Below are 24,500 nucleotides of genomic sequence, written 5' to 3' on the forward strand. Positions count from 1 at the left end.
AGCATCGACACCAGGTGGCTACTAGTTATCTGTCTGCAAGTGAAACTTTGATTCTATTCATCAGCATAGGATTTGATAGCTGCTTTCAACTATCTGAAGGGGGGTTCCAAAGAGGATGGATCTAGACTGTTCTCAGTGGTAGCAGATGACAGAACAAGCAATGGTCTCAAGTTGCAGTGGGGGAGGTCTAGGTTGGATATTAGGAAAAACCTTTTCATTAGGAGGGTGGTGAAGCACTGGAATGGGTTACCTGGGGGGGGGGCGGGGGGGATCGCCTTCCGTAGAGGTTTTTAAGGCCTGGCTTGACAAAGCCCTGGCTGGGATGATTTAGTTGGTGTTAGTCCTGCTTTGAACAGGGGGTTGGACGAGATGACCTCCTGAGGTCCCTTCCAACCCTAATCTTCTATGATTCTATGATTCTACAGCATCTAGACACTGCATAGACAGAGGCCTACCAAGGTTTGGAGGTTCAGCCAGGCTGCTCCATATGCTTCATGCACTTAGACGGTTCCGTGTGAAACTCACCCCCACCATGGGATGTCAGGAAGCATAAAACCGGGGACCTCCAGCAGCAAAAGGACAGGCCTCTGTTGTTTGAGCTAAAAGAGCAGTTGTCTCCTCTGATGGCAGGGGTGAGCTCTTCCTCTCCATGTCAAACACATTTAGCCAGCGTGTTACAGATATGGTCTTTGGGATCTCCTGATCCTGCAGCCTTTCCTTACCAGAAACGCCCCTGCTCGCATAAGGGGTCTCATTCGTTTCAATGGCTTTTCATGCCCAAGACAGTATTACAACATGAGTCACTACCCTGGCTTAGGCCTTGCTGAATTCCTGACAATCAAAAATGTCAATTCTGACATGACACCACGGTGCCTCATGGGGGATCTAGTTCGGGAGCTTCATTCTCCTCTGTGGGCTGGGCTCTCCAGCTGGATGTCATCTCCCAGGATGCACTGCCTTCTCTCACCAAGAGGAGAGATCAGAGTGCATCATGGGGGATTGTAGTCTGACTGGGCAGTCCAGCCTGTAGAAGGGAATTGGGAGCATGAGACCCCATAACTGTAGCTCCCATGAGTCACCATGGTCGCATTTCCAAATTGAAATATTTCAGTTTTTGATTTTTCATTGAAAGTTTTTCCATGGTTGTCAAAATTTTCTCTGTGTGGGGGGGGAATCTTTTCCAGCTAGTTCTTCCAGCAGCTCAGGGAATTACTGCTTCATCTATTCCATTCCTGCCATAACCTGTACGGCTACAACGCTGGGGCATTCCACAGGCCCGTACGTTATTATAATTTTAAATATAAGCAAAGCTTGGTACAAAGGCCTCGCTCCTGTGTCAACCCACTGTGAGTAATAATTATGCCGAAGGAAAAGCAAAGTGATTCAGAAGACATTGCCTTCCCTGCCCCCGTCACCCCGAGGAGTTTGCACAGTGAATGTTAAGAATAGCCCAAACGTGAAGGCAATGGAAAAGCAGAACTCGGAGGCGTGCCTGGGCTCCACAGGACAGGGTGGAAGGTAAAAATTACAAACCCAGAGCCAGAGAGCTTTCAGAGCAAGCAGGAGCAACAGCGGGGGAGGCTTTTCCATTCAAGGGGACGCAGAAAAAGCCCGAACGCTTTATTCAGCAAATGCACTTGGCAGAGAAGAGGGGGAAAGACACTCAGGCCCAGCACAGTGCTGCTCTCAGGGCTTCCCAGCGTCCCACCGGCTCTAGAAAAGCCTCATCTGCACAATGACCCACGGAGAGCCTCGGGATCTCGGAGAAACGGTCCCTTACCCTTCTCTCCCACACGCACACAGAAATCCAGCGTCTCTCTCCCACACACACACACTTCTACACCGAGTCTGTCTTTTTCACACACCCCCAATGAACGGCCCCCAGAACGCATGTCTGTCCCATGGGCACCAGTAAAGACACATAGTATTTCTCTCCCTCTCAAGCTCCTTCACACACATGCTATCAGCTGCAAGTTTTAACTCCAGATCCCAAGTTTAAAGGTGTTTACCTCTTTTCACCCCCCTCCCCCTGATTTTGGGCCAGGGACCTGCTGCAAAGATGGTACCGAGCTGCGCAGATGGGGGAGGGGGAACTGATTCAAGCCTGTCGTAAGAATCTCTTGCTCACTGAAACACAGAGGCCGATACACACCTTCTCATAGGACTTGACCACAGTTCTGAGACGATCATAGCGCTCACAAATGCAGAGACACATCAGCCTGAACACCCACAAGACTCTGCGCACACAGGGCCTTGATGCACCCAGCCAAGAATGCTGTGTTGCTTTCAATAACTCAACTCATGGGGTGGTGAAAACAAACCCTTCACTTCCCTCTCTGCGTACAAAGGGGAAACTGAGGCCCAGGATTGCAGGATAAATAGGAAGGATGGCCCAATGGTTAAGGCACTAGCCTGGGACCTGGCACCAATTTCCTGTGCACCCTTGGGTGCATCACTTAGCCTCCCCGTGCCTCAGTTTCCCCTTTGTTCAATGGGGATACTAGCCCTGCCCTGCCTCACAGAGGCATGTGAGGCTGCGTACATTGCAGAGCGTGAGGCACTCAGATCCTGTACAAGCCCCTGCGGGAAATGAGGCTGAACAGACTGCGGGCCTGGAGCAATTGGGCCACCATCTTGCCGGGCCGGGCGAGAAGCCCAAGCTTCAAGTTGCAGTGGGGGAGGTTTAGGTTGGATATTAGGAAAAACTTTTTCACTAGGAGGGTGGTGAAACACTGGAATGCGTTACCTAGGGAGGTGGTAGAATCTCCTTCCTTAGAAGTTTTTAAGGTCAGGCTTGACAAAGCCCCGGCTGGGATGATTTAATTGGGGCTTGGTCCTGCTTTGAGCAGGGGGTTGGACTAGATGACCTCCTGAGGTCCCTTCCAACCCCGAGATTCTATGATTCTATGATTCTAACACACACAGACTCTCCAGCCGGGGCTGCAACAGTCTCGCGTCTCCCGCGGTTCAGCACACGCTCTCTGAGGGGTGACACTTGCATGGTTCCTAGCACACGGCGTGGGAAAAGCCAAGCCCGCCGTCCCCCGGGGCCGTCCGCAAGGAACCTTCCCCCAGCACCGAGCACCCTGCGGCATCCCAGGGCAGCTCACGCCAGGCCTTTGTTTCTAGTTCTGTCATGCCTCTGTGGGCAGCTTCCTGGGCCTGATGCTTCCTGGGTGTAAACGGGCTCCCCAGACTGCAGCGGAGTGAGGCTGGTTTACGCCAGCGGAGGCTGCGGCCCCGGCGGACGAAGCCCGAGGCTGCGTGTTTCTGCTATGAATGGCATGCGCTGGGCAGCAGCCAGCGGCATCGGTAGCAAGGGGGAAGGCCAGTCACACTTTCGCTGCAGGAAGGATCAGAAGCTTTTTCAGCGCTGTGGACGGGGCTTTCCCAGGGACCACATTTCATGGTACGAGGGGGCGGGGGGAAAAGGCCAGCAGGCGTTTTAAGGAGACTTATCTCCGTTGCCATCTGAGCTCTGCAGACGCCCCCCCTCACCTTAGCTTCTGCGGCCTTTAGGGATCAGAGGGGAAGAGACGAAGCAGCGAAGGAATAAGAAATGGGAGGAAACCAATGGAGCATGAAACGCCGGCAGCTTGTGTGATTTCCTCCTCGCTCTCAGAGCATAGGGGAACTCCAGACAAAGCCACACGCTCACTCAACATCCCCTGAGAGCTGGAGAGGTTTGGGCCCAGCTGAGCTGAGGTGGGTGGAATTGCACTTTGGGACTTGCCAGCTCACAGTCGGCTCTGGCTCAGGCTCAGGGAAGTTTCCAGTTTATATCTCTGCAGCTACAGGCGGCGTTTGACCCCCTGCCCCTACAAAGCTGACAGCAACCCAAGCAGGGCAGGATCCGCTCCATCCCCAGCACCCAGGGCAGGATCATTCCCCGCTGCCAGTTCTCCAGTGCTTCGGCCAGCATGGCTTGCCGGAGCAGCCACCTCTTCCCTTGGCAGACCCTCATCCCCCTCGCTCTCGCAGGGAGGAGGAGCCGTCTAGTGCTCTCCCTTTGCTTCCAGCCCTCCTCAGCCCATCCCCTCCTCGGTGCTCACAACCTTCATACGGCAACCGGGACCCCTCTCTGACTAAGCTTTCACAGCGTGTCCTCTGAGATCCCGTTCCAGACGAGAGTCCCGCAGACCACCCCTCCGAGGCAGGTCTCTCCCCGGGGGCAGCCTCCGCAGGCCACTAGCCACGGGGACGGACATGGCCAACGAGTCAGCCAGCCAGTGGCTGGGTTGTTTTAGGAGGCCGTCTCTCCTTGCATGTGGCAGACTGGAACGGGGATATCCATAGGCAGACCCCCAACACCCAGTCCAGGGCTAGGCTCCAGCTCATCTCGGACACATGGTGCTCTTGGCATCAGCCATCACGAGACACGTGCCCCTTCCCTTAGCAGACAGCCCTACCTGCTGTCCCCTCGGAGCATGCCACCATCCTCAGCTCTCCTGGCCCGGGTGCCGTACGGCAGGGCCTGTCTCAGCCCCTCTCCAGGGTATTCCGACTAGTAAACACAAGGAGCCCACGTACAGTTACGCCGGGGACGGATTTGGCCCAACCACGGCAAATATTTACCCAGCTATCAGCATACCGATGGCGCGGGAAGGTACATGCCGTCACATGGGGGATCCGTACACCTCAGGGTTCAATCCCAGCTGGCAAGCCTCAGCAGCCTCACACCAGAGAGGGGAGTGGGGAAGATTTTGCACGGAGCCAGAACACACCCGTGTGTCCACAGGAGCATGTACTAGCCTGGCACATTCACACCAGCGGGGCCAGGCGCCCTGCCTCAGTCACAGCGATTCCCCCAACGACCAGGGGGCCGATCGTCACCCCCACACAAGCCAGAGTGCTCCCACAAGCACTACACAACGGGACACCTTTGGTGCCCGCACCCCGGCCATACCCTCTCAAGGACCCTTCAGGCGAGGGGGTTAACAACCCCAGCTCTCTCCTACCTTTTCACCCACCTCGAGGCTCCCAGGGTGCTAGCGAAAAAGCTGTAGGTCCGCAGGCCCCCCCTCCTCCCAGCCCCGTGACTGCACCCCAAACCTGGGGCACGGGGGTAGGGACGGAGGTATGGAAAATGGGATCTTCCTTCCCCGGAGGCCCTGGAGAAAACACCCTGGCAATTACACACCCTCAGTGCGCTCACTTCCTGGTCTGGGCTGCCTTGCATTCCTCCGAGCACCGCCCTCCCTCTCTCCCTGCCTGCATCTCCTGCCAGCCCCAGCAGGTCCCTGGGGTGCCGAGGCTGCCCTGCTCCTCCCAGGAGGCTGACAGCTCTGTCTGCAGCATCCTGCTGCCTCCCAAGAGCCTGAGGGACTCACCTATGCAAGGGGGAAGCCGGAGCCTGGGGACCTGCGGTGGGTTCCTTTGCTCCTCCTCTGTGCAGGTCTCTAGCTCGCCAGGCAAGAGCAGGACCGAGGAACTTGCAGGACCTGGCCCACGTGGGAGTTGGTGCTAAGGGGAAGGGCATCGTTCTTACTAAAACCACACCCCAGGGGCCCACTTCCTGGATGGGTTCGGGGCCTGTGCCAGTGACATGAATCCTCGAGCCCACGTTTCCGTGACAGCAGCCGTCACAACTAGTGCGCCAGGCAAGATAGAGAGCAGACCGCCCCATGCCCCTCTCTGGCAAAGGGCTCCACAAACAAGGAAACCCACCCCCATCTTACTCAGAACTCCGGTGCAGGGGTCTGATCCCCAACCGGCCACATGGAGAGTCAGGCCCGGATCCTCAGCTGCACTCAAGGACCACACAGCATGCTGCCAAGGGGCCTTTAGGCCAGTGGTTCTCAACCAGGGGTACATGTCCCTCTTGAGGTACACAGAGGTTTTCCAGGGGGTACGTCAACTCATCTAGATGTTTGCCCAGTGTTACAACCGGCTACATAAAAAGCACGAGCGAAGTCAGTACAAACTAAAATTTCATACAGACAATGACTTGTTTATACTGCTCTATGTACTATACACTGCAATGTAAGTACAATAGCTATATTCCAATAGATTTATTTTATAATTATATGGTAAAAATGAGAAAGTCAGCAATTTTTCAGTAACAGTGTGCTGTGACACTTTTGTATTTTTATGTCTGATTTTGTAAGCAAGTTGTTTTTAAGTGAGGTGAAACTTGGGGGTACACAAGACAAACCAGACTCCTGAAAGGGGGACAGTAGTCTGGAAAGGTTGAGAATCACTGCTTTAGGCCAACGATGTGCTTCCCTGATCTCGGGCCAGCTGTGCACCAGCCCAGTCCCTCTATGTAACTGAGAGCAGCCTCAGGGCTGCTCTCCATTACTCACAGCCCCACTGTGAAGAAGGTAATGGGTGTATACAGGGATCTCTTCAGCCATCTCTTCTGGGGTGGGATGCAGCAGCTACTTCACAACAGCCAGCAACGCTACCTAACAGTTCTGGTCAGTTAAATGCTGAAGGACTTTGCATCCAGCTGAAACGAGCGCCAGCTGGGGAGATAGACCATTCCTTAGCTGGAAGGTGGCCAGACCCCAGAGCTAACCCCACAGCCCCTGGTAAATGCACAGGCGGTCTGGAATTATGGGACAGAAAATGACTATTAGTCAAAATCAAAACCTGTCGTAAAAACCTGTCACTGGCCACAAGACTTTCACTGGGAAGGTGTCTCAGGTCCAGGGTGAATTTCTGGGCAAGAAGAAAATAGCCAGGAGGCCAGGACATTTACATGGGATCTGGGCTCAAATGTGAGTCTCCAATGCTCCCAGGGACTGCCTGCACCACTGGGCTGTAGAATCAGTCTCTAGCTAGTCCTCAGCATTAAAAAGCAGGCAAAAGAGAGACTGATTCTGTAGTACCCAGTGGTAGGTGCTACACAGACATATGGTAAGAGACGGCACCTGTCCCAGAGAACTAACCGTCTGTACAGCTAAGGTATTACCATTTTACAGGCAGGGCACTACAGCACAGAGAGGGCACGTGGCAGGACTTGAACCCCTATTTCAACACAGTCAAGCCAGTTCTTTAACTACAAGACCCCACGGCCCTTCCGCCTGTGGGTTAAGCTTTCAACAGCCCAGGGGATGCAAGCATGCGTGTTGCAACCTGTTAGCCACATTTGTTAACAGTGGATACAAGCAACAATACACATTCAGGAAGTCACCATAGATCCAGCCACCTTTCTTCGGCCTCTGTTGGCTCTGGCTTTTTGCTCCCTCGTTGGACACCCGGAGGGTGCAAAGCCTCCGGCACAACCAAGCTCCCTATCACATTGTCTCATTGCAGCTGCTGTATATACCCCAACTCACTTTCAGCCTATGAGCTGTTACTGTCCAATGTGCTGGCACTTCATAAGCTTTACTGTGCGTTTGTACAGTGCCCAGCACACTGAGGCGCCGCCCATTTGCACCCTCCAGGCATTGCTGCTATTTAATAAATAAGTACACTTTTCATCTACAGATCTTCAACTCGCCCTACGAAGGGGGGAGCAAGCATATCATCAGCCCTATTTTGCCACTAGGGAAACTGAGGCACCGCAGGTGCAGCAACTTGCCCAAGGGTTCAAAGCTGGGTCCGCGGCAGATCCCGGCTTCGAACCCAGAAGTACACCGAGTTGGGAATTTTTTGACTGCTCCTCTTTGGCAAAAATAATGTGGGTTCGTCAGAACAAAAGCTGTTCATGAAAGTGGGTCAGTTTCAACCCAACTCCCCACGCAAAACATTTGTGGAAAAAAATCTCTCTGAAATTGTCCAGATGTCCCATTTCAGTGTTTTCAACTCAGAGAGTTTTGGCTTTTCAAGTTGAAATTACTTTTTGGTTCAAAATTTTAGTAAATTTAGACTAAAAAAAAGGTTAAAAAAAAAGAGGAAAGGTCAAAAAGGAAACGGACCATTTGGAAATGATCAAAACAAAACATTCCACTGACCCAAACTGATTTCGTTTTCTCGGTTTGTGAAAATTTTGAAGATTTTGACTTTTCGTCCCAATTCAGGCCAGGAAAAAATTTCAAAATCTTGCAAATTCTCCCAGGACAGGAAAGCCATTCCTGCCCAGCCCTACCCAGGTGTCCTGCACCCCTCCCCACATCAGCCTCTCTCCTTAAAAGTAAATGCATGGAAGGCTCCCAGCCCAGATCCTCCGACTGCACCTGCCACCTGAATTCATGATGCACACCGCCTGTGACCTCCTGGAAGATCCTCCTTCCTGCTCCTGACCAGGACCTGAGAACACCCGAGGAAGAGAGAGCCTTGAAAACTCCACCCCAGGTTTCACACAAGACACTGCATGTACCATGACAGGATGCTTGAGGCCTCAGTTGCACATAGCCCTTCAGTCATTCCTACATCTCCCGGCTATCCACCTTCCCCAACGCATGGTTATCATCCACTCCACTGCCCCTTATTACAGCCCCTCCAGGACCCCAGGCACCATCTCTTCCCCCTCCCACACACTGCCACCTTTGACTCTGCATCCTAGCTACACTCCGGGAGGGCTGGCTCTGCCCCCATTGCCATGGTATCTGGGCACGTGCTGCTCTCCAGCGCCCCCTCTGCCTGCCAGCGTGTCACACAGAGCTCCGGCCAGAGGGGGCGCTAGAGAGCAAGGCACGCTCAGTGAGGCGTGCAGGAGGGATGGAGAGTTGCTGGCCTAGGAAGCCTGGACCCCCAACCACAACCCCCGGGAGCTTGCTTGCTGAGCCAGCTCGCTGAGCCAGGTGAGCGGCTGGTGGGGAGAGAGGCTGTTCCCCACTGCCCTGGGCTGGATGCAATCAGACCTGCTCAGGAGTATGCGCTGGCGGTGTACGCAGGTCGCGATCCCTAGTGGCAGCTAATCGAGCTTATCCTCTGACCGCGGCCATCTCCCCAGGCTAGCACGGAGAGGCGTATTTATGTATTTAAAGGTCACACAGCTCTGCCCCAACAGAGGCCGGGGCGGCGGTTCTCTGCAGCTCCCTGCAGTCCACAGCCCCGCCTTGCCAAATGGGGGGGGACGGACCCTGCACCCCACATCCTTACACAACAACGCCAGGTGCTCCCCACCCCACCACCCTCTGTCCACCATGGGCTCCTGCCCAGCCCCACAGCTGGCCCACCGCTGGATCTACCTTCAGCCTTGACGCATCGCCCTGCCCCTCCTCGCTGACATCAGAGTTCCCCGCTCTTGGGAAGACACTGGGGCATCCCAGAAGATTTAGGAAGCCAGCTAGCACCCCTGGGGAAAACTCTGTCCGGAGCCATGGGGAGCCCACACGCTGGAGCCCTGCAAGCAGGCTAGAGAGAGGAACAAGAAGAGGAAGGCGAGGCTGGAGAGAGACGACATCTGCCTGTCCCTGGGACTGGGGAAGATTAAGGGGCTAAAGACTGACCCACGCACCTAGGGCCATATTTAAATGAGACGCTTCGGCAAGGCATGGGGGACAGGTGCCCATGGAGCCGTGTTTCTGCAGCAGAAGGGCCTGAATCCCACGGCTCACGGCTTAGGTGGTGGTCAGGGCATGTCGGTGAATCCGCGGCAGATGCGCCCGAGTCGTTAAAGCCGCTCGGACAAAGCGCACAACTGTCCGGAAACGAGCTTGCTGACGACACAACGGTCCCAGTGAGTGGGGGTGCAATGAACCCACACAGGTGCCTTGGCTACACCGTGATCAGGGCTGGTTTAGCAGCCACTAGCCCTGAGACTGTTGGGATGCTGGTGCCCTTTCAGGCGGTGCTGTCTCACGCCTTTCCCTGCCCCTGGACAGGGCCGGGGCCAACGAAACTCACCTCTGCAGGGGGTGGGACATCACAGCGTTGGTACCACTTGCAGAGCGCCCTGATGGTGCAAACTTTCCAACCCCCTTGGTCATCCCCCCATAGCGCTTTTCAGCCATAAATCACAAAGAGGAGGTGAGTAGCCTATTTCAGGAGAGGGGGAGACCGAGGCACGGAGCAGTGAAGTGACTCGCCTAGTGCCAGAGTGAGTCAGTCACAGGGTCAGGGCTCCCAATTCCCAGTCCCTCTCCCCTGGGCCATGCCGCCTGTCCTACCACAAGGCAACAGTTCTGCGATACACCTGTATCCTTACAGAGGGCTCATGTACAGCTCCCTGTTCTTACAGGGGGCAACGTATCCTTCCAGGGGGCTCATGTACAGCTCCCTGCACTGCTATTGGGCTGGCACTGCAGGACCTCACTGCCATTATGGTACCACATGATCTGTACACATTGTCAGGTCAGCCACGGGGGAGGAATCAGGGACGTCCAGGGCACAGACTGGGGATCATGGGAGTGGCCCTGCTCTTTCCAGGCTGCAGGGTGGACTTGGAGCCATCTTTGCCTCTCCATCTCAGCCCAAACCTGCTCTAGCCCCCGACCTGTGGAGCCTCCAAGCCATTTCTCCAGCGCCTGCCCTCACTCTGCTGCGGGAGAAGATCAGCAGCCAGGGACTCCGAGCAAGGCTCCTGCAAGAAGGGAGTGGCTGGGGAACCCCACAAACCGTCCGTGGGGACACACTCGCCGGGCCAAACTCCCCAGCCGCGCACGGGTTTGAAATGGGAGGCAGAAAACAGACCATCAGGCAGGATGCCAGCCTACAGCCTGCCCGCAGCCATGCAGACCACCTAGGCGGACCACCCCCGCCTTGTGCCCTCTTCCACAGATCCAGCCAAGCACGGGCAGCCAGCCTCAGTCCTGCCTATGCCAACTTCCCCCCACGCCGCACCCGTGCCCAGAACTGCCCAATGCCCACCCCGCACGACAGTAGCTCACTCCGGCTCCATCCGTCCTGGACGGCTAAGATGGGGAAAGAGCCACTTGCTTCACCAGCAACCTGGGCACCTCCCCACAGAGGGCAACAGCGTTTGACCCGCCTCAGTGGGCTTGGGGCTTAGAAGGGACAGGGTCTAGTAGCCCCTTCTAGTAGCCCTCCAGCCCTGCCCTCGGGAGACTGGCTGACTTTGTGTCTCCAAACCCTCGCCAGCCACACATTCCTCCCCCTCGCTGGGAGAAGCTACCAGCCATGCCAAGGGAAGGATTTATTAATAGCCCCTCATCGCCCACTCCAGAGCAATGGCTTCAAGCCTCCAGGGTGCTGGAAAGACACCCCCCCCCCATCACATTTACACACACACCCCCCAACTTACTTTGAAGGAGAGGCGCCAAGGGCTGGGCAGGCAGGAGGGAGCAGCTGCTGGCCCCGCAGCCGCCCGGCTCCGAAAGCGCTCGGCAGCGGAACGCACGTGTGCCGGGAGTGGGGACACGCGGCGAGCCGGCTGGGGCTGTCCGTGCAGCGGCGGAGCTGGAGCCGTGTCTGGAGGCGGTTCAGGCGCGTTGGTGCTGCCCCCGTGTGGATCTGGGCGCACGCTGCCTGCGGGAGTGGGGCCGGGGCGGGGGCGCGGCCCGGGTGCAAGTCGGGCGCTGCGCAGCCGGTGCGGGGCGCTGGGCCACCTCGCGGCTGGTCCGCTGCGGGGACGAGCCTGCTCCAGCCCGGGCGGCAGCGGCTTGAGTTCCAGCCAGCCGGGCTCTGGTTCCATCCGGCGTGACAGCCCGCGCAGCAGGTGGCCGCCGGAGCAAAGAGGACTGTGGCCTGGCGGGGGTCGGGGCCACCCTGACCCCACTGGATCATCAAACGCGCACCCCGTCCGCTGCGCCAGCCAGAGGGACACCAGGCCTTGTCCAGTGACAGTCCCACCAACGCACAACGGCCTGGTAGGGCTGGAGCGCCGGAGAGGCCCCGGGGGTCACAAATGAAGCGAGTGGCTCTGGGCTCAGCGGACGACGTTAGAACAGCGGACGGGGAAGGTGAAGATAACGCGGCAGAGACGGGGGCCTGCTGCATCCTCAGCCGCACCTGGTGCCCTTGTGAACCCCAGCGCGAAGAGGGCCACAACCACTAGAAAAAACACAAAAACAAAAAATGGCCGTAGGGCCGGGACACCTGGGTTCTGTTCCTGGCTTGGCCTCTGACCAGCTGAGTGACCTTGAGCAAGCCACTTTCCCTCTCGATGCCTCTATTTCCCATCCCCCCTCTTGTCTATTTAGGTTGTAAGCTCCTTGGGCTGGGAGGGGTCTCTCACTGTGGGGGGGTGTGGGGGTGTGTACGGAGCCCAGCACAGTGGGGCCCTGCTCTCTGCTGGAGTGTTCTCCAAGTGCGACTGTCACACGGCTGCTCAGGGTTGCCAGCTCTAAGGCAAGTCTCACGATCTTTAGTGAGTCTCCTAAAGACCCAGCTGCTGGAGTCATGAGATCATCAGAGAGCTCAGCTGTCTTTTAAGTATGTTTCTCAGCCTCACTGCTGCAGGGAAAAGCTGGAGAAGCACACCCTGAGGGCTCAAAGCCAGAGGGCAGAGAAAAAAGCCCCAACGTTAGTTATTTAACATAAAAGGCACCTTTTTCAGGCCAGTCTCACGATTTGTGAATGTTCTGGGGTAGCAATACTGAATTACTGATAATGAGCTACGCTCCACATTCTGCATAACTCAATGTACCAAACCCGTACTGTTTGGGCCAGTGTTTGCGTAACTGGCTTGGAGAAAGCTTTGCGCCTTTTAGGCAAAATGTCTCCGTGCCCTTTCCTGTATCGCGCAGCTTTACCTCTCCGCTGCAGCCCAGATCAGAGGGTCGTCTTTTCAGGATTTAGCTGTGTTTATATACATTACACAGAGTTAAACCCCTGAGAGACGCAGTGACAAAAGGGAAAAGCATTTGCTAAAGCTGTACCTATATCTAGACCGATAAATGTACATGCATTTGTTTACCTTTAACCCATGAAACAATTGTCAGTAGTGTCAATTACAAGTTTTTAAACATTTTAGGGGGGTCCCCAAGTTTTAATGCTTCTTACCATCCAGTTCAAATGCAAAATATAATTGCATGCACTCCCACACACGCTCCCCTAAGTCAGTGGCTCTCAACAAGGGGTACACGTACCCCTGGGGGTGAGCAGAGATCTTCCAGGAGTACATCAAATCCAGATATTTGCCTAGTTTTACAACCAGCTACATAAAAAGCATGAGGGAAGTCAGGCAAACTAAAATTTCATTCCGAGAATGACTTGTTTATACGCTCGATATTTTCAGTGGTTCTCAACCAGTGGGTTGCGACCCCAAAGTGGGTCACGAGTTTATTTTTGGGGGGGGGGTTGCCAGGGCCGGCATTAGACTCGCTGGGGCCCAGGCCAAAAAGCTGAAGCCCGAGTGGGGCTGAAGCCAAAGCCTGAGTTTTTAAGTGAGGTGCAAGTTGGGGTAGGCAAGACAAATCAGAGTCCTGAAAAGGGGACCAGTTGTCTGGAAAGGTTGAGAGCCACTGTTCCAGGTGTCTTCTCTAGGCGGACTTACCCACCTCAGCCTCTGCAGGATGCTGTCTGTAGCACACGCCAGCTCCTTAAAGTTAGGAAACAAGCGATAGTCCCACTTTGTCTTTGAGTCTCTTCAGCAACAGCCTGGAATTTGCCCAACCTGCAGCAGTTCTAGCCCTCTTCCTCTCCGGTGGGGCCAGGGAGCCTGCCCCAGGCTAAATCCAACGGACTGGCAGAGTCCCTGGAACACAGGGCTACCAGACTGTAACTGTGAAAAAAACGGGACAGGGAGTGGGGGGTAATAGGCGCCTATATAAGAAAAAGTCCCAAAAAACGGGAATGTCCCTTTAAAAACGGGACATCTGGTCACCCTACTGGAACACAGTCCCTGGCACTGCTCCACTGCTGAGTTTTCCAGATCACTCTGGCTCCCACTCCTATTTGTTCACTCCTCCCCATTCCCTTGAGCTCCCCTTTGTTCCACGTTCAGAGGGTGACTCTGGGTATATCCTGCCAGGCTCCTTGCCCACAGTGGAAATCATCCAGGCATTTTCAACCAGCTAATGAGCATGCCCAGTACCTGCTACATCCAATTTCTACATGATTCTGACCCATCCTGCAGAGACACTTCACCCAGCTCTGTGTGGTCTGCAGGCACACACTGTGCCCCTAAACAAAAACGAGTAACTATGTATCTCCCCCCCGTTTCTTCCCTTCTTTATCTCATTAAATGCTGCAATGCCAGTGTGTGGCTTAGACTTGCTGCCTCTGTGCCCAGGCATAGCCCTGGTGGCTAGTGGATCCAACTGCAGAGCGGAGCCATAAGTGTTTGTAGGACAGGGACCTGTTTTCAGGGCCAGCCTTATGGGTGGGCGACCACCCAGGGCACCATGGTTGCGGGGTCACCGTGGTCAAGAGGCAAGGAGCAGGGCGGGCCTGGGGGGCAAGGCTGCAAAAGGGAGCTTGGGATAATGGGGGAGAGGAGGCATCGGGGCCCAAGGGAGATGAGTGGGGAGCTCAGAGAGGCAGCAGGGGCCCGGACGATCAGGGGGGAGCCTGGGGAGACAGCAGAGGCCAGGGGCACCAAAATGCAAGTTTGCCCAGAGCATCATTTTCCCTAAGACTGGCCCTGTCCATTTTCACTGCTGGCTCTGCTCCTATGCCCTTCCTATGCCATCTAGCGGCTTCTCTTGCGATAACAGCTGAGCGACTCGATGGGCCGGTGCATTCTGATGAAAGCAGGCCCTGCCAGTCACCCCGGCTCATCAGAGACCAGCTGCTCCGCGTGGAAAGAGGAACAAACCAGCCTTTGCATAGACAAAAAAACCTCTCTGCCTTCATTATTATGATGATTATTTGTAGTCTCAATATGCTCAGGGCGTGTCCACCCCTCTCGTGACCCCCTGCTGTTTGCGACCGTTGATTCCTGGCCAAGGCACACTGCGTCACGCTCATGGAGTGGTGGCAGGCCCCAGAATCCCAAATCATATTGTCTGCCTCTTTCTATGTCGGCGCAATTCCTCTGACCATCAGCTTTCGGGGTTACAGGCATCGTCGTTCTCGAGTTTTCTGTTGAACAAAGTGTCTGAAGGTGACGAACCATGTTTCACTGATGCCGCCCTGTACTTTGACACGGCTGAGTACGGCTTGGTCTCACGCCGTCGCCTTTTCCTGTAGCCGCTTTCTTATTTTGGCACCGCTTTCCACCAGCCCATGGGTCTGGGGACAATGGCGACTGCGGCGACATGAAAACCCAAACTTTGCTGCAAGCTGCTTAAACACATGCCTGCTACCCTGCAGCCCATCATCAGACATCACTTGGTCAGGCACACAACGTCTAGCAAAAATAGATCTGCCACACGCAATCACCTGTTTAGCCACAGGATCTGCTAATAAGGCTATCTCAGGGAAGTGAAAATAATCGTTTAGACCAAGTACATCATTTTCGCCCCAGACAACGTAAACAAATCCATGCCTGTTTTGCTCCAGGGGACAATTTTTCCCCCTGTGCCATCACCAGCATGGTCACTTTCACTTGCCTTTGACAATTTCCTCGATAAAAGAAAAGGAGTACTGGTGGCACCTTAGAGACCAAGCAATTTATTTGAGCATAAGCTTTTGTGAGCTACAGCTCACTTCGTCGGATGCATTCCAATGAAGTGAGCTGTAGCTCACGAAAGCTTATGCTCAAATAAATTGGTTAGTCTCTAAGGTGCCACAAGTCCTCCTTTTCTTTTTGCGAATACAGACTAACACGGCTGTTACTCTGAAACCTGAAATTTCCTCAGTGTCGCTCTTCATTTGTGGCCAGTATAAAACATCTTTGGCCCTTCTCTTAGCTTTCTCAGTCCCTCAAGGTCCTTCCTGTATCCTTTGTAACATATTCCTCTGTAGCACCTTAGAGAATCGCTATCCTGACGTCTTTAAACAAAATCCCACTGAGGACTGAGAGCTCCACCCGAATCGGTGATAGGGACTGAGAAGATGCTGCCCTGGCCACCCTGTGCTAATAAGCATTAGCTGCTTTCTGCAGGTTCTCATTCTGAACTGTTGCTCTGGCAATCAGAGTCCACATTTCATCAGAGTATGTGTCTAGCTCTGGATTTTGGTGTCTAGCTCTGGATTTTGCTCCACTGCACTTTTGTCAAATGCCTAGAGAGCACATTTGTAACTGCCAGGTCTCTCCCTGCCACTTGCTCCCGGCATGAAATCAAGTAAGTTACTTGCTCGCTCTGTGCCTCAGTTTCCCATCTGTAAACTATGGATAATTATACTTCCTTTGCCTGGCTTGTGTTGTTAGATTGCCTGTCTTTGGCCATGTGTGTGTCCTGGACCCAGCACAATGGGACCTCTCGGTAATACTGTCATGTACATAATAATGAATTCATAAAAAGCACGATCTGATGATAAAAGAGAAATACAGGGCTGTTGACTAAAAAACCCCAGAGATCCGAGCCAGCCACAGAATACATTATGAGCAATTTCTTCACAAATGTAGCCCTTTTTCTTGGTGTGTGGGCTTGACATGTGCTTCCGAGGAACAGAACTCCACTTGCGCAAATGTGTGCAGAAAAGGTGTGAATGTGATTGGCCTGAAACATGACAGCAACTCCACCACAGCGCTCCGGGGAGACGTTGGTGGGGATGCCAGGATGGCAGCTGCATTGCTTCGGAGGACGGCTAGGGGCACCACGAAGAGACTGCTGGGGTCCATATGGTGACACGTTCTTCCCCCGCATTGCTGTCCAAAGAGCAAGAAGGAGATTTTGGCCCTTTGCTCCATTCTCTTTGCCCCACACAGACCTGCCCAGAGACTTCTTGCATAGATGCCACCATGCCGTTTATTTCCATTGTGGCACTCCTCCACCTACATACTAGTGCATTTGCAGGGTCCTCCAGCGTTACTACCCCTCCTCCAAAGGGGAGGGCGGCAAAGGTGTCTCCTCCCAGAGAATTCCCTTGTCTCAGGCCCCCCTGGCCTGTCTTTCTCTTCCCTTTCTCCCCTCGCATTTCCTGCCTCTGCCCTTTTGTCCAGCCTCCTTGTTAATGGGCTAATTAGCTGGGTAGCTACCCAGCCCCCCATCTGACCTGGTCACCAGGAAGGCCTCTCCTGGTCACCAGGAAGGGGAGGGTCTGACTGGTTAAACAGTGATCCGAATGCACCGGCCCATGGAGTCGCTCAGCTGTTATCGCAGGAGACGCCGCTAGATGGCATAGGAAGGGCATAGGAGCAGAGCCAGCAGTGAAAATGGCTGTCCATCCTAGCACTGGTTCGGGTGCTGATTCGCAGCACTCTGCCACCCACCTCCCGCCCCGGTATTTCTGTCTCCAGGGTACTGGAGCTGCTACTCAACTTAGCCAGCTAGGATCCCTTTCTCCACCCACACAGGTCCTCACACCCGGGCCCCCTGGGGTTCCACACTCCTCATTCTCGGCCTCTTTGCTTTGCGGGGGGGGGGGGCTGCTGGTGCCCCTCCTCCTCCTGGTGACCCCAACTCTCCAACTGCTCTTGGGATTCCCCCCTCCCCGGCTGTCCGGAGGCAGGAGCTCCGATAACTTCTCAACCGCTGTTAACGAGCTCAGATTATTTTTATCCCCTGAGACTATTTCCTTGTCTTTTTTCTCTTACCTCTTCATCCCTCGGGGTGCTCCCCTTTCTTTGTGTTCTCTTGTCTACGTTTCCCAACCCTTCTAAGTTTAACAGCTCTTGTCCCTTCCCTGTGGGTTTCATTCCTTCCCTCTGGGGTTTCTGGACACCCCTTTGCTTCCCTAATGGGAAGGGATTCCAGTCTGTGTCTAACAAGAGAGGGTGGGGCAACCCATCCACTACCCAGAACCGACCTTAGGGTGAGTGACAAGGGTGACTGCCCAGGGAGCCATCTGGGGATGGGGGGGGTGTCACCATCTGAGTGCCGCACGCTGATAGGCCTGGGCTGCCGGAGTGGGGGTGAGTGTGGCGAGCCCAGGGCTGGAGCCTCCGGACAAGGGTGGGTGATGCCACCCAGAGCTGCCAGCCTGGCGGGGAGGTGCAGGCAGCAGGGCTTGTGTCTGCAGAGCCAGAGAGACAGCATCTGTGTCCCCCCTCTTCCTGCAAGCACGATGGTCAGGGGAGGGGGCTCCCCTGGCTCAGAAACTCCCCCCTGTGCTGCCCTCCTGACAGGCGATGGGAGGGGGAGTCTGTGTGTGACGCATGACCGGGAAGCATTAAGCATCCTGCAGGATAAATGACTCCAATTCAACCCTTAAAGACATTTTGGTAGATAATGTTTGTGTTTTTGTGTATTTACATATATATTGTTAAAGGTTAACAATGTAATCAAACAGTCCTTGTCTGTGCTGTATTCTGTTCATTCAGAGATCAAAAGGACATCTTAACATTGAGATGAACTGTAAACATAGGATATCCTTGTATTCATCCATCTTTGAAATGTACAGCAAATCATCTGTGAATCGTGGAAAAACAGGCAATTGCCTTATGTTAATCTGTGTAGATAATTACCAATGATGCTTAGGAAATGGATCTACTTCAAAAGTCCCCATAATTGCCTATTGTTCACCAAAAGACTCTGAGCTGTCACAAGACGGCCTGAAACTGTACAAAGATATTTGGGTCCCCATCTTTTTATCTCAGATCTGCTTCAGGCTTCATGCAGGGGAAGCCTAAGCCATAAGGACTGAATCCCAGTCCTGACTGGACCACCCTGAATATAAACATTGGACTATTGTGGAAGTATAACATTGTATAAGTATAGCGTTGTATAAGGGGACATGCTGGATACATTGTATATGAGAGGGCATGCCAAAACATGTTACAAAGTATCTGAGGAAGCACACTAGGGACAGTTAGCTTTTGAATGGAGAAGCAATTAAAATAGAGCCAGCACGTCTAAGAAGCAGGCATCAGAATGGAAGGTGTGAAGGGCAATTAGTTAAGTTAACTGGAAGCTGTTAAAGGAGATTGTTAAGGGTGGCAGGTAATTGAAGATACGTGACTGGTCTCAGGGATCTCGAAGGGTGGTGACTAAAATCTTTTTTCTTCTTTTGTCTGTAACTTCTCTGTAACTTGTTCTCCAAAAACTGTATAAATTAAGAGACACAAGCCCCACTCGGGGGGCTCATTTCTAAATGTATTAGCAGAGCAGCTTTGCTAATAAAACAGAGTGGTCTGATAAATTGTGAGTCTGAGTCAAACTTTGACACTATATAACCTAGGAACTATTTCTAAAAGAACTCTTTGCATCTACAAAGCTCACCATCTCTGCTATGAATCTGAATCTCAAGAATTGAACTCATGTCTGCATGTGTACTGATCTTTTTACCAACAAGCTCTCTCTTTGCTTTTTAAATACATTTTAGTTTAGTTAATAAGAATTGGCTTTAAGTGTGTATTTGGGTAAGATTTGGAATATTTATTAACCTGAGAGGTAATGTGTCTGAACCTTTGGAATTGGTAGAACTTTTTTATATGATTAATAAGATTTTCAGTAATCCTCATCACATTTGACTTGGGTGTCTAGGTGGAGGCCTGAGGGTGGGTTACTTTAAGGGAACTGTGTTGTTGGCTTCTGGGTAACCAGTGAGGTATTATAGAAGCTGTTTTGTGCTGTCTTGGTAAATCTAAGCATTGGAATGTCCACCAGCATTGGGGATTGCCTGCCCCATTCTTTGCAGTTCACCCTAATTGAGTGACCTCAGTTGGCTCCCCTGGGACTCCGGTTACACCGTGGATGCCAGGGGAGATGGGGTGGGGAGCCCGGGGAGCCCATGGTGGCCAGGGGCAATGGGGGGGAGCCCATGGGGGCCAGGGGTGATGGGGGGCCCACAGGCACCAGGGGTGCCAAAAAACAAATTCACCCAGGGCACCATATTCCCTGAGGCCAGCTCTGCCGCTACTCCAACCCGCTTCCATTTAAACATCTTCTGAACTTCTTGGGGCACCTGTGCCATAGGGCAGAGATTCTTACATTGCATACATTCAAGCTTCACTTGTGCGCTGGTCTTCCTCCCTGGATCCAGACCCTTAAACTGCTGACCCCCTCTGGGAATGTCTCCACAAACTCCTCTGTTCCTTTAGCTGCCCTCTAGGGTGATGGATTGATGCTGCCTGACCCATACCCGGGCATTCTCTGGGAGGCTCTGCAAGAATTGTTCCAAAATGACAGCATGCATAATATCAGCCATGCCTTGGGCATCTGGCCTCAGCCAACGCATGGCCCAGTCTGGCAGTTTGGGGGCAAATGCCCAGGGCCGTAATCCCCTAGTCCATCTTGCGGCTCAAAGTTTTTGCTGGTATTTTTCCATCAAAGGGCCCACCCAGTCTAGAATGGCCACCTGAACCATTTCATAGACTCTTGCTTGCTCATCACTGAGAGCCACGTAGGCCACATGATCTTCTCCTGTTAAACAGCATACTAGCCATAGGGCCCAGCTGCCCTTATCCCATCCTGCCCCCACAGCCCTCTCTCAAACGTGACCAAAAACGGATCATCTGTGGGGCCCCTTTTGCCGAGGCATATCCCCTGAGCCTGACTGCCAATCCCTGCTGCAGACTCACCGTGCTTTGTAACAGCTCTTGCTGCACCTGGGTTTGCTCCCTTATCAATTCCTGCAGGCGTTTTTGTTGCTCAGCCTGCCGGGTGAGCAAGGACTAACTCTCTCCAAGTGGTGGGACGACTGGAAGGTCTGCAAGGTCTTCCGCGTTTCCTTCTGCTGTTCGGCCAGCCGCCGTAACGTCTCCTCCATCTCTGAGCCTGCCGAACCTTTACACCGGCTCCCCCTTCTGGTTCTTCATCCGCATGGATAAAGGCAGGATCCCAGAGGAGCCCCCAGGCTCCTAATTGGTTAACCAGTGATCAGAGTGCTGGTTCATTTGCCGATTCCCAGCTCCCTGTCACAGCCTCTTCAAGAGACGGGGAGGAACGTTGGAGGCTGGGGGCTCTTTGCAGTTTGAACCGGGCAGAGGGACTCGCAGGAGAGGGCAGGATCATACGACAGGGATGAGGGGACAACTAGCAAGCTCAAGGGAGCACAGTGATGGAGCAAAGGAAGTGAGACCGGAGGGTGGAGCAGCGAGAGAAGAACAGCGGGAGGAATCTGCTTTGAAGAGATCCAGCCGTGCTGTGCGGAGGGGCCTGGCCGATGCGTGGAAATACCAGGGAGTTGCTGCGGATCCTTCGCTTGGCCTGTGCCAGCCAGGAAGGGGGTTGCAGCTGGCGGACAGGAAGATGGAGGGATGAGGAAAATGCACTCGGTCGTCTTCCCACTTAAAAGAGCGATCTCAGAACAACCGTGCTGGGCTCGGCGGGACTATTCCGATGAGCGAGCATCACTCCCGTGAGTAGGGGTTGGCAGGATCAGGCCCATTCACTACTGAGCAGCGGGCCCCTTGCTGCAGGGCATGGGCCAACGCACACTGGTCTCCTGGCTGGCGGAAGCCGCAGGGCTGTGGGACACTGTGGTACTTTTGTTTGTGGGTTGCTACAGTGAGGAGGGAGTTCGGTACCAAGAAATGAGCGAGTCGCCCAGGGCCTAGCTGGAGGGTTCGCAATGTAAGCACAGGGGCAGGGTGGCCATGTCTCATCCCCGGGTAGCAAATATCCTCAACAGCTGGTGGTGAGATACTAGATGGGGAGGGTTCTGAGTTACTACAGAGAATTCTTTCCCAGGTGTCTGGCTGGTGGGTCTTGCTCACATGCTTAGGGTCTAACTGATCACTGCATTTGGGGTTGGGAAGGAATTTCCCCCCAGTCAGATTAGCTGAGACCCAGGGGGTTTTTCACCTTCCTCTGCAGCACGGGTCACTTGCACCTTTATACCTGCTCCTGTATTTTCCACTCCATGCATCTGATGAAGTGGGTTCTAGCCCATGAAAGCTTACGCCCAAATAAATTTGTTCGTCTCTAGGGTGCCACAAGGACTCCTCGTTGTCTTTAAACTAGTGTAAATGGTGGATTCTCTGTAACCTGAAGTCTTTAAATCAGGATTTGAGGACTTCAGCAACTCAGCCAGAGGTTAGGGGTCTATTACTGGAGTGGGTGGGTGAGGCTCTGTGGCCTGCAATGTACAGGTCAGACTAGATGATCATGCTGGTCCCTTCTGGCCTTAATGTGTATGAGTCTATGAGCATTCTCTAGACAGCAGCCGCTCAACGCAAGCATTGATGGACGTGTGCGATGTGGGGACAAGCAAGCCAGAGACCAGAGCAGGGGAAGCCGCCTAGGGCTGGGAGCAGGATCCAGCTGCCCTGGATTCTTGCTCCCTGCAACATACACACACTCTGGGAAGAGGTGTCAATTTCATGGCTCAGCCGTGAAATTGACAAGACAGTCAATATTCCCAGCCCAGAGCCAGAGGGGGGAGCCATTCTGGCTTCTTGCCCAACTGGGAGCAGGGTCCAGCCACCCAGCTCTCCACGGTAGCAGGGGGCAACTGGGCTCTAGCTGCCTGGCTTTCTTGTCAGTTTCACACTCCTGCCAACAGCAGATGTAAGACCCGCAGGGTCTACACAGACACAGCATCGCCTTAGCTACACTGACAAGCCCTATGTCTCTCGTGGAGGTGGAGTTATTATGTCAGTGTAGCAAAGCTGCAGTGTAGACACTGACATAATAAGGTCGACGTAAACTGCCTCACGTGGATCTAACTGTGGTGTCTAGACCAGGCCTGGGTCTCTCGGTGCTACCATGAAGGGCAGCTCTCTTGGAAGTCCCTGGGGCTCCCAGCATCAGTTTGTATCCCTGGTGGTTCTCAAGGTGCATTCAGCTTGGCCATTGGCCCCCAAGAGGAGGTAAAAGGTCCCATTCACTCTGCCATGAGGTGGCTCTGAAGGCTGCCTTGGAATCGAGGATCTGAGAGCCCCATTGTGGCCAGTGATGTACAAACACTGAGAACCCAATGCAGAGTCACACCGACTTGCAGACAGATTTGAGTATGGGGAACCAGAGCTGTGGATTTGCAAAGATACCCCATTGATCGGTGCTTAGTGATACCAGCACAGTGGCCACCTCGCCGCTGCCAGATGGTAGCCACTCCCAACCACTGCTGACGGGGAGCAGGAAGCTGCAGCACACAACACACAGAGTGCGAAGAGGCAAACTGTCTTTGGCCCATCTGTACCCCTCGCTAGCCACTGCTGTTCCATCCAGGTGCTGGGCACTCTGCAAACAAATCACACAGGAAATGGAGTGACACTAGGATCCAGAACTTCCCTGCTCAGTTCACGGCTTGGCTGGGGAGTGACAGAAAGATGCTACCCTCCCATGGTAGAGGCGGAATGAGTAAACGCAGTTCCTAGTAGACATCTGCTTCTCTCACACAAAAAACGCAACCACACATCCTGCTGGCATCATGCTGGGTGGGCTCCAGATAGCACCAAAAGCTAATGATATTTGTTAAGCAGCAGCAATGCACTCGGCAGTGTAGAAGACCCATAAGTCTCTGCTCTGAAGAGTTTACAGTCTGAATACGAAAAATACAGATGAGACACGATGCACTGGGAAGCCAAGAGAAGTAAAAACAAGGGTCTGATTCTCCACCATCTTGCACGGTGGATTGTCATTTACACGAGGGTCACATGGGTGTAAAATCGTCTTACCCTCGCTTTCCACAGCCACAAATGAGGACACACCGGGCAAGACAATGGAGAATCAGGCCCAACGCAGTGTTTTCTGCTCTCACAATTTTATCACAAGACTCATGATGTTTGGGGCTTTTCTGAAGGCCCCAGCTCCTGAAGTCATGTTGTTAGGATATAGATATTCAGGCCTGTCTGCAAAGGCCTGTACTTTAAGAATTTAGGTGTATTCTTATCACTTGGCTAGTTCTAGAGGTATAAAAGAAAGAATCAAAATCACTGTCTGCCGATGTAAGGGCCTTCTCTTACTGTGACAGTCTGAGGCCCTGTGCTTAGGCTCAGGCCTTTGGCTAAGCAGCAGAGGCAGCCATAAGCTGGGAAGCGACCGGTCACATCCTCCCATTCCAAACTAGTCGCATTGAAATAAGGTGCTATTGGGCTGTTCGGCACTATCAGGACAGGATTGTATTCCTGTCACCTCCAGAGAAAGGGAAGTGCCTAGAAAATGTAAAAGGAAACTTAGTTTGATAGCATCCTGTCTGGCAAGAACTCACTTATCAATAGCTGGGATGTGAAATCCTCGCTTCTGTGTTGTCTTGCCATTATAGTTCCCACTTTGCTATTGTTTGTCTGTATAATCTCTGTCTGGTTCTGTGATTGTTCCTGTCTGCTGTATAATTAATTTTGCTGGGTGTAAACTAATTAAGGTGGTGGGATATAATTGGTTACATAATCATGTTACAATATGTTAGGATTGGTTAGTTACATTTCAGGAAAATGATTGGTTAAGGTATAGCTAAGCAGAACTCAAGTTTTACTATATAATCTGTAGTCACTGAGGAAGTGAGTGGGTGTGTGGGTGGGGGAGATGGGAACAGGGAATGGGGGTGCGGAAATTGGAACCATGTTTTGCTAAAGGGGGAAATGGGGGTAAGGAAATTGGAATAATGTTTGGCTAAGGGCAGGAATGGGAACAGGGACACGGGTATAAGGCTCTGTGGTGTCAGAGCTGGGAAGGAGGATACCAAGGAAGGAAACTGGAATCATGCTTGCTGGAAGTTCACCCCAATAAACATCGAATTGTTTGCACCTTTGGACTTCGGGTATTGCTGCTCTCTGTTCATGCGAGAAGGACCAGGGAAGTAAGTGGGTGAAGGAATAAGCCCCCTAACACATGGGA

General features: G+C 53.4%; 1 protein-coding gene across 5 annotated transcripts in view; it reads right to left on the reverse strand.

The window, feature by feature from the left end:
• Nucleotides 1-5,102, reverse strand: part of PTK2B (protein tyrosine kinase 2 beta) — a 105,849-nt gene extending 100,747 nt beyond the window's left edge. For 4 of the 5 annotated variants that reach the window (XR_013345532.1, XM_077812315.1, XM_077812319.1 and 1 more), the window contains exon 1: nt 4,959-5,102. The gene's annotated coding sequence lies outside the window, so the exon portion shown is untranslated. The remainder of the gene's footprint in view (nt 1-4,958) is intronic. The other variant, XM_077812316.1, reaches the window with a different exon arrangement.
• Between the last annotated feature and the right edge of the window lie 19,398 nt (nt 5,103-24,500).

This window comes from Eretmochelys imbricata, chromosome 3 (genome assembly GCF_965152235.1).
Source record: "Eretmochelys imbricata isolate rEreImb1 chromosome 3, rEreImb1.hap1, whole genome shotgun sequence".
Taxonomy (NCBI): Eukaryota; Metazoa; Chordata; order Testudines; family Cheloniidae; genus Eretmochelys; species Eretmochelys imbricata.